This window comes from Phalacrocorax aristotelis, chromosome 10 (genome assembly GCF_949628215.1).
Source record: "Phalacrocorax aristotelis chromosome 10, bGulAri2.1, whole genome shotgun sequence".
Classification (NCBI taxonomy): domain Eukaryota; kingdom Metazoa; phylum Chordata; class Aves; order Suliformes; family Phalacrocoracidae; genus Phalacrocorax; species Phalacrocorax aristotelis.
In genome coordinates, this window is record NC_134285.1 from 21,570,911 (window position 1) to 21,580,129 (window position 9,219).

Consider the following 9,219-nt stretch of genomic DNA (forward strand, 5'->3'; position numbering starts at 1 on the left):
GAGCCTCTGGGGCAGAATTCCAGCTGCGCCTGAGATCTTGCCTCCACAAAGAGACTTTTTTTCCATCACAGAGGTTTAGTCTGAGGAGGAAGGGAAAGGGTTGCTTTAAAACACCAATCCAAGGATTTTCAGTTGCAGCGGTTGAAGGTTTCTGTTTACTCTTAGATCAGGTTAAGAAATCTCTTGCTTCTCTTTCCTGCTGCTTCACAGCTGCCGGTTGAGCTTCTGTGCTTGCCGTTCCTTTGCCTCAAAGGCAAACTTGGTGTCCTGCAGCTGGGCAATGGCCTCCTTGGCCTCCTTCAGGTCGTGACAGATGTGCTCGTACTTCTCTGTCAGCTCCCTGTTCTCTCGGCGCAGTTCCTGTACCACCTGGTTCACCTCTTCTGTCTGCTTGGTGCAGTGGATCTTCAGCTGCTCTACCTCGGAGAGCATGATCTCCATGTTCTTGACCAGTGACTCCAGTTTCTCTTTGGACATGGTGTCAGGATCGGTTCTATTCAGTCTGCCTAACCCAAACCCGAAAGGGACAAAGAAAGCCACCCTGTGTAACATGCACTGGGAAGCTTGGCACTCACAGTCTTGTGGTCTCTTTTTATACTCCCTCCTGCTCATCCTCCTCCCTTCCCTTTCCTTCCCCAAAGTGTCTCTAATCTTCTTTGCTTGGTTAATCTACTTATTTTTATTGCGCTGTAGAAATCTACTGAAGGGCTGACAAGCCCACAGTAATATATGTGCTGTGCAGCAAAAGCCAGAGCAATAACGAGTCTCTATGCAGCCTGCCCGTGGAAAAACAGCTTTCACCCAAAGAATTCTCTTGAGAACGCCTTGCAGTCCCCATTAAAGTACAAAGAAACCTCTTCAAGCCAGACACCTGCTCCAGTCTTGCACACCCAGTCCCAACAGCACGGCCTGACTTCCATCTTATGTACATTGAGGTAAGCAAGCTTACAACAGTATAAAGCCAAGTATATGCAAAGAGGAGAATTAGCCTCAGTTTCTCTTCCTCTCTCCTAATCTTATTTTTGGGCAAGATGGAAGGAACAAAACAAACTTCCTCTTTTTTTCAGAAGAAGCTCTATCCCACAACTAACTCCACAACAGCCTGTACCCCATCTTCTGTTGAAGGAGCTCACAATGGTTGTCACAACCAGTGGCAACCACAGTTACTGGGCCAGGTACCACTTGAAGGCGGCTTGTGTTCTGTTAGGGACATCCAGGCTAGAGATTTTAAACCCTGGACCCGTTCCCCTCCTGCAGTCACTTCAGCTCTGTCAGAAACAATGTCTCCAGAAGTTACACAAAAACTTCTCCCTGGACACAACTGCCACCCACAACAGAGTCTTGAACTGCTGCTGAACACTACTGAGAACCTGTGAGAATCATGACTGAGACATGACAGTCTGACGATGCACTGGTTACTCAGGTCACACCAGGCAGCAAGATGATCTCAGCAGCCACACGGGATTGAGAGAGTCTGTCTGACTTTCTGAAGTTTGACCCAAACTTTCGTATGTATCCAGTTAATGAATGCACTTGCCTAGACAACAAGAATCATTAATTACCCAGGGATCTAATGTAACAATATCACCCTTGAGAAATGCATTTAGCTGAAAAGCAGATGTTATTGCATGTGGCTCTCCAGGAAAGAACCCATGACATTTAGCACGGAATCTGGTCAGAGGGCATAGACCATGGCAGAGACAAGAATACAGGCTTACCCTTGGATAACTTGCTAAGTAAGGACAGAAAAGAGTGTGTCTCTACTTCCTCCCCACATCAGGAGCGTTTCTTCCAGGCTGAGTCTGCACCTTCTCAAAAGCCCTCAGCCCGTTCTACACACCCACAGAAACTCAGTCTCATTTGCCATTTGTCACATACAGACAGGGATCTGTCCTCACTGTATTCACCTCACAGAATTATGTTCCTGTGCACAGTATTGCATAATGGCCCTTGTTCTTGCGTGCTGTTTTGCAATTCCAGTTCCCTTAAAAAAGACCACTGGGTAAGATCCTGTCCCATCACACATATTAAATACCAAGTTGAGAGAGAATACATACACAGAGCTCCCACAAATACATTTTTCCTCCATTTTCCTCCACAGAGCGTTGCTTTTTTTAGCTACGCAGAGTTGCAGACATTTCATCCCACAACTCATTCCTCCTTTCCCCCTGCTCGGCTTAAAGAAATTAAGCTCTTCCAGGAAATTTTACATCTCCTCCAGCACTGGATGAAAACACTGCTGGACACTGGCCAAGCTCTGACAGTGTTCAAAGGCCTGGGACTTCTCACAGCTGGAGGTTAAAGAGTCACTCACAAAGCCAGCCATCCTACTGCCTCTCACACAAGCGTACCAGTGGGCCCCTCTCATGCTGGCAGATGGAGAGCTTTGCACCGCACTTTGAAACGAGCAGAAAGAGTGGCATCCTTCAGATGAAAAGAGAGTGGGAGAACCTAAACATAATTAGAATATGTCCTAAAGTCCTTGAAGAAACATTTGCACTGGCTGTCAGCCCAGATCCCATGTGATGCACATGGCACTGGAATAGGCTGGAACACGTTGCAGCATTACAAAACAGCAGATCTTCATTAGTGAGGAATCTTCCTCGTCTCCACAACTGTACACACTGCACCCAAACATTTTAAATCAAGCAGAATTACAATGATGCATAAAGGGAGAGGCACAGAGGTCATTTACTTGGATATTAATAATTGACACATCACCTCTCACTATCTTACTCTCAAAATTAGTTAAGTTGCCTTGGATACAGACAGAATCTTGGCAAGAGAAACTGGGTAAGAGACGCTACTGAAATAACAATGTAAAATGAAAACAAGGAGTAGCACGAGAGTAGTTACTAACAAAGAAAGATGGGAATCATTACTAGGGTTGATTTGATTCAAAATGTTCTTTGATTAAGTAAGTAGGCATTAAAAACACGCTCATGAAAACTGCAGTGAAAGAATGATGCAAAAATCACTACAGCTAGAGAAACAGCAATGAGACTCTAACGTGAACTGCAGTTTGTTACTTTTATTCGATGCTGGACTCTACTGTTGCAGAACTGGAGGCAGAGGCAAACACGAACAAGAGTGATTTCATCTGGGAAAAATGCAGAACAGCATACCTGAGAAAATCAATTCAAACCACAAGAATTCAGTGCACAAGGACACACAGCAAACAACAGCATTAGGAGTGTCGGGGAAATAGCATGTTAGAAACTTGTGACACAACATAGCAGGGGAAAATAATAAAGCACTACTAGGTTGTACTACATAGAGACGTTGCATCCTAGGGGGGTGAAGTACCTTCAGCTTCTCCCTGCCTCCACGCCACTGGAGGTGAAATGTAATATTTAGTTCTTAACATCTTGTTATAAAGGGGACAAAAAAAAATTCTGAAACTTAGACAAGTGTCCAGAGAAGATGCCGATTTAAAAAAATGCAGACTCTAGGAATCAGGTTTAGGAAAAAGGATTGAAAACTGCATGGCAAGATATTTCTAGGACTGTTTTGCACTCATGCCCAGGGCCTCTGCACATTCTAGGGAAGAAAGCTCAGCTAGAAGAATGCTTCTGTAATTATTAAGGTCTGACCATAATCGTCATTTTGAAAACACCAGTGATTTCTATGCACTCAGCCAAATGGTGCCTGTCTGGTCATTTCATAGCCATATTAAATCAGGAAAACTTGGTGTTCAACGCCTCACTACAGTACGCGCCACACTGAGAGACACCACTGCTGAATCTATCGGCCCTCTCCCGTGTGCTCCACCTTTCCCTCATGCACATGGATTTGAGATATATGAAAGTGGGAAAGGCAGAGCTAATTGAGAGCAAAACAGGCGGGCAAACACTGGGAACACCCACTCCTGCTTTTGTGGATGGCAGGAAAATTGTAGGAAGTGGCACAGGTGGAAGTGAAGCTTGTGGTGCTTTCCCATAACGGCTGGGAGCTACCACACCTGACTGCAACACCAGACTCAATTATGCTGGTTTTAGCGCTAGAAGCAAATGACAGTATGAGGCTGCCAAGCCGAGGATGGTTCATGTGAGACATACTTGTGTCTTCTTCACAGGTCTCGAAGCCAAAGAGAATCATCCATTCCTCTCACGTAGAGGCACACACAAGCCAGAAATACAGGTTTCCTATCATGTGCATACCTCTGAGAGTCTGAGGAGGAGACACAAAAATCATAGCCTTTAAGTATCCGTTTGAAAGCAGACCACAGGCATTCCAGTTTCTACCTTATTTCAAAGGGGTCCTGGAACATTTCTGGAATAAATCAGTAAGCTACCTCACTCTCCCCCCCTGGGGTTTTCTCAGCAACACAAGGGGGACCACAACTCACTCGCCTAGATTTTTAAAAGGGAAGAAAAAACTGCAAACCCAAACAAGAATGGCTTTTAAATAAATGTTCAGGCTGACGAAGCAAACCACTCAGTATAAACCCTGCAGAATAAGACGCAAAGCTACAAAACACATACCTCATCTTCTCAGGCACATACTTAGAATGCTATACCTATTTCTAGTTTTATCAGCCACAGACACCAATACCCAATGCAGCATTCAGAGAACTGCAGTGGGACGCAGCACTTCACTGTCTCATAGCAGCTAGCAATGGTCACTATTTTAACACTATTTTTTTAATACATTCAGTGTGACACTAACTCCAGCGACAGAGTTAGAGCTTTCCACACTGTTCTCTCATGCAACCTTTTCCCTTATGCCTGGTTTATCCCCAGCAGCATATTGAGCAGTCAGTGCAGCGTGCGCAAGCTCTGTGCTTCACCATCAACAAAGTCCACTTGGGTAAATGCATTACACAAACTCACTCATTACAAGATTAAGCACAAAGAGCTCTCATCTCTATAATTATAGTAAAACCATTTGAAAGAAAACCCACTAAAGACCAAGCAGCACCTGGAGCCACTGACCATTCTGGTAACAGAGAGTGGGAGTCATTTGTACGCAGCTGTTCAATTTGTTTCTAATAAAAGAGAGATACCATTACTACGCATGTCAAAATACTCAGAACTGTGTAAGACACTGACATTATGATGATCTCACCCTGCAGAGCTTAAAAGACTATTGATAAAATCTGCTTTCTTATTAAAACATGAAATGTAATTTTAGCTATTATTATAAGCATTAATCATATCTTAGGCAATCTGGCAGAACTTTAGTTGAGCTGGACATAAAACTACATGATTTACAGGTTTTTAATCTAAAATACTGCACCAAAACGATACCCACGCAAAATTATGATAAAAATCCTTGACAAAAATGAAAGTAATATGCCTCAATATTGTAAGTGTCTGCAGAGGTATAAATGAATGCAGAGGTACCTTTTTTTCCATTCAGCCTCCATCTACTCACCAGTTAGACCAAAACATTTAAGAATTAATTTAGCATAATACAGCCTAGTAAAGAAAAATTGATACCTTCAACACAGTTATCCCCAAACTGGGTTGATTTCTTGCTAAGAAATCAAACGAGCAAGGCACCCTGAGGTGTGATTAGATCTAATGAAAAGGTTTAGTGGTAGCACCAGGCATCAACCAAAAGTCACCAAAGGGGTAGTCAGTTATTCAGAACTGCTAAAAGTGCTACACCATTTCAGTCAAGAGAGCGTTGCAGAATTTTTGCAGTAACTTGCCAGCTTCCCTCCAATACCAGGAACTCATCCACAGAGAGACAGGAGTAATAGTCATTTTGTGTGTCTAACACACCTTTCCATGTCACTTTGAACTAAAGGCTAGTGGAAAGGAAGGGAAGGAGCAAAAAACAATTGTTCATGATCAAAACTTCATAGAGGAGCAAATATATTTTTTTCTAAATTTGCAAATAAATAACTAACCTCGGAAACATTCTTTCATTTACTCTGTTGTGTGATTTGTCCTAAAGACTGAGTGTCCAGCTAGCCAGAATATGAAGGCTTCAGGAAAAAAAACTATATAAAAACTCCCAAACTGTTGCTATTATTTCAGTACATATGAATCAAAAAAGTGCATATTGCTTATTTGCAGGACGTGAGGTTACATAATCCAATGCTGTAACCAGAATACACCAAATAAACTGGCAATGGCACCCATGTCAGTAATTACTGAGAAATCTGATCCGGTGAGAAGGAAGGTCTCTTTTAGTTCTAGATACACATGAACAAATGGTCACATCGTTTCTGGTTCAGGATGCCAAATTCTATTATAACGATTATGTTGACATGACAATTAAAATTCACCCTTCCTAGCTAGACTGACTCCAGACAACGGTTGAAGAACCTGTCAGTTTTCTGCAGATTTCTCCTGACAACCTATTGTACATTTAAGAATAAGTCACCTTGCATTATCCAAATACTTCAAGAAATTTTTAATGGTGTTAACTTGTCAGGGACTACAGACTTTACAGCAATATATAAATATGACCCAACACTGTCTGGGAAGCCTCAGAGACTCCAATGAATGGAATTGCTGAGGTTGAAAGGACTTAATCAGAAAGGATGCTTTTAAACCATTGGAGATCCATGGTAGCGGCGATCTCTTGCCCAAAACTACCTAGAAACACTTTCATTTAACCATGACAAGAAGCTGTCAATGCCAAAATACTGGTGTAAATGGAGGCTACCTTCCCAGGTGACTGTCCTCCTACTAACTTGTCATAAAATCTGTCTCTCACCAAACCCCAGCCAAACACTATCAAAGTAGACAAAAAGCACTACATTTTCTGGGGGCAACAAGTAGCATCATCTCAGTGCCGTATCCCTAGTTCCCTGTCACATAAACAGCCCTGATGGTCATTAAGCAGATTAAGTACACAACAGCTTCATCACCACAGGAAGTGGGATTAAAGGGTTTATTGCTACTATGACAACAGCCAGGTTCTGATGTTCTTAAAATAGTTTTGAAACTTCAGCAGTGACTGAAAATGCATACATGCCTCCCCTACAGGATTCATCACGTACTAAATACAGTCCTTCAAAAGGAAATCATATTTTATAACAGTCTACTTTTTTTAAGCGTGTATTTTTATCATGCTCTTTAATCCCTTGTTACGAGCACTAAGAATAGAAAGCAGTAAAAAAGCCACAGTGCTGCCATGTGGCTGCGATTACAGCTTCAGAAGTGATTATTGCTGGGAGCTGGCTGCAGGCAGGCACTGCGCTCTCACTTCTGCTCCAAGGCAGCATTTGTTTCTTGTTCCCAGACAGTAATCAACCCCCTTGCTGAAACACAGCACACTGGGGGCTAACCAGCCCTCTGACTGCTTCCTCTTGACACCCGCAGGTATTCTGTGGCATCTAAATCTGAATTAATTCCTTTTTCATAGGTAACAACTGGAAGTAGAATTTGTCACACAGTTTATTACCAAACAGTATCAGTTAAGTTTGCGTGCAGGGTGTATGTCTGCCAATAACTAGATGGTAGCAGGACCTTCTTCATTTGATTATGCTATTATATCAGTGATTAGCATTTTATTGTTGAGGACGGCTAAATAAACCATTGATTCAGTTGAATATGCAGCTACTGCTTTTGATGAACATCCAGCTATGCTCCGAGGCGTTCTCCAAGTACGTTCACGTTGACTTGTACAACAAAACCAGGAAGAAGTACAATGCTCAATTCTGACAGCAGCACTACCCGGATCAAAGCGCGTAATCCTTACCTAAAATTACTGAAATCAGAAAATTAATATGAACACAGAAATCTATTCATTACTCCAGTTGGTTTAGATTAAAAGCATATTTCAAAACAAAGAAAAAGCAAATCTAATCCAATTACATTGGTACTATCCATCGGCATCTCTTGGTGCCAAGCTGAAATCATCTTCCTGCAGCAAATCAGGCTTTAAAAAGAACAAAATTCAGGTTGTAAAAGTCAGGAAGCTATTCATTGCTTTCTTATCCAAACCCCAGATGTGCTAGCTCCCGTCAATGAAGGCTAGTTCTTTTCTCTATACAGTTCACGAATTCCTGACATTTACAGTCCAGAGTTTGGCCTTAAACATACCTTTGAGATTTCTTGGGAATTTAACAATACTAGCAATGACTGGTACAGATCAAGACGAATTCTCCATGAGAGCTGATGCTGTCAATAAAAGAAACTTATTTACCCATCCCTAAAAGATCACATTATATATGTAATGAAGTAAGACAACAAATGGGTAATGAAATTGGCATATTAGGATCGTATCTAAGTTCACTATTTAACCTCAGTAAGATAAAACGCTACTAAGAGGGAAGTCAAATTAGGTCCCAAGTCTCACTTCTAGAGGTGGCTTTAGCTCCTAGTTCCAAAAACTGTTTCTATTCCTAAAACATTTCATCATATCATACCTCAGAACTAGATCATAATCAAGAAATCCACATATTCTGGCACAGTTTTGTGGCCCTGCACTGGACTTGCTCCACTACGTCTCATCTTCCTTGCACTGGGGAGCCTAGAACTAGAGACAGCACTCCAGAGGCGGCCTAACCAGCACCGAGCAGAGAGGAAGAATTACCTTCCTTGACCTGCTGGCAACACTCCTCCTGATGCAGCGCAGGATGCTGCTGACCTCCTTTGCTGTAAGGGTGTACTGCTGGCTCATTGTCAGCTTGCTGTCCACCAGGGCCCCCAGGTCCTTCCCTGCAGAGCTGCTTTCCAGCTGGTCAGACCTCAGCATGTACTGGTGGCTCGGGCTGCTCCTCCCCATATATATACATATATACAGGGCTTTGCATTTCCCCTTGTTGAACTTCATGAGATTCCTTTCTGCCCAGTTCTCCAGCCTGTTGAAGTTCTGAACGGCTGCACAGTCATCTGGTCTATCACCTACTCCTTCCATATTTGTATCATCTGCAAACTTGCTGAGGGTGCATTGCATTCTGTATCCAGATAATTAATGAAGTTGAACAGCACTGACCCCAGTATTGAGCCCTGTGGCATACCACTAGCGACTTGCCTCCAACCGGACTTTGTGCTGCTGATCACAACCCTTTGGGCCCGAGCATTGTGCCAGTTTTCAGTCCATCTTGCTATCCACTTTTCTAACCCATACTTTGTCTGCTTGTCTGTGATGATGTTATGGGAGATGGCTTGAAGTTTTACAAAAGTTGAAGTAAACAACATCAACGTCTCTCCCCTCATCTGGCAAGCCTGTCACCTCATTGTAGAAGGCAAGCAGTTGGTCAAGCACGATCTCCCCTTCGTAAATCCATGCTAACTACTCCTAATCACCCTCTTG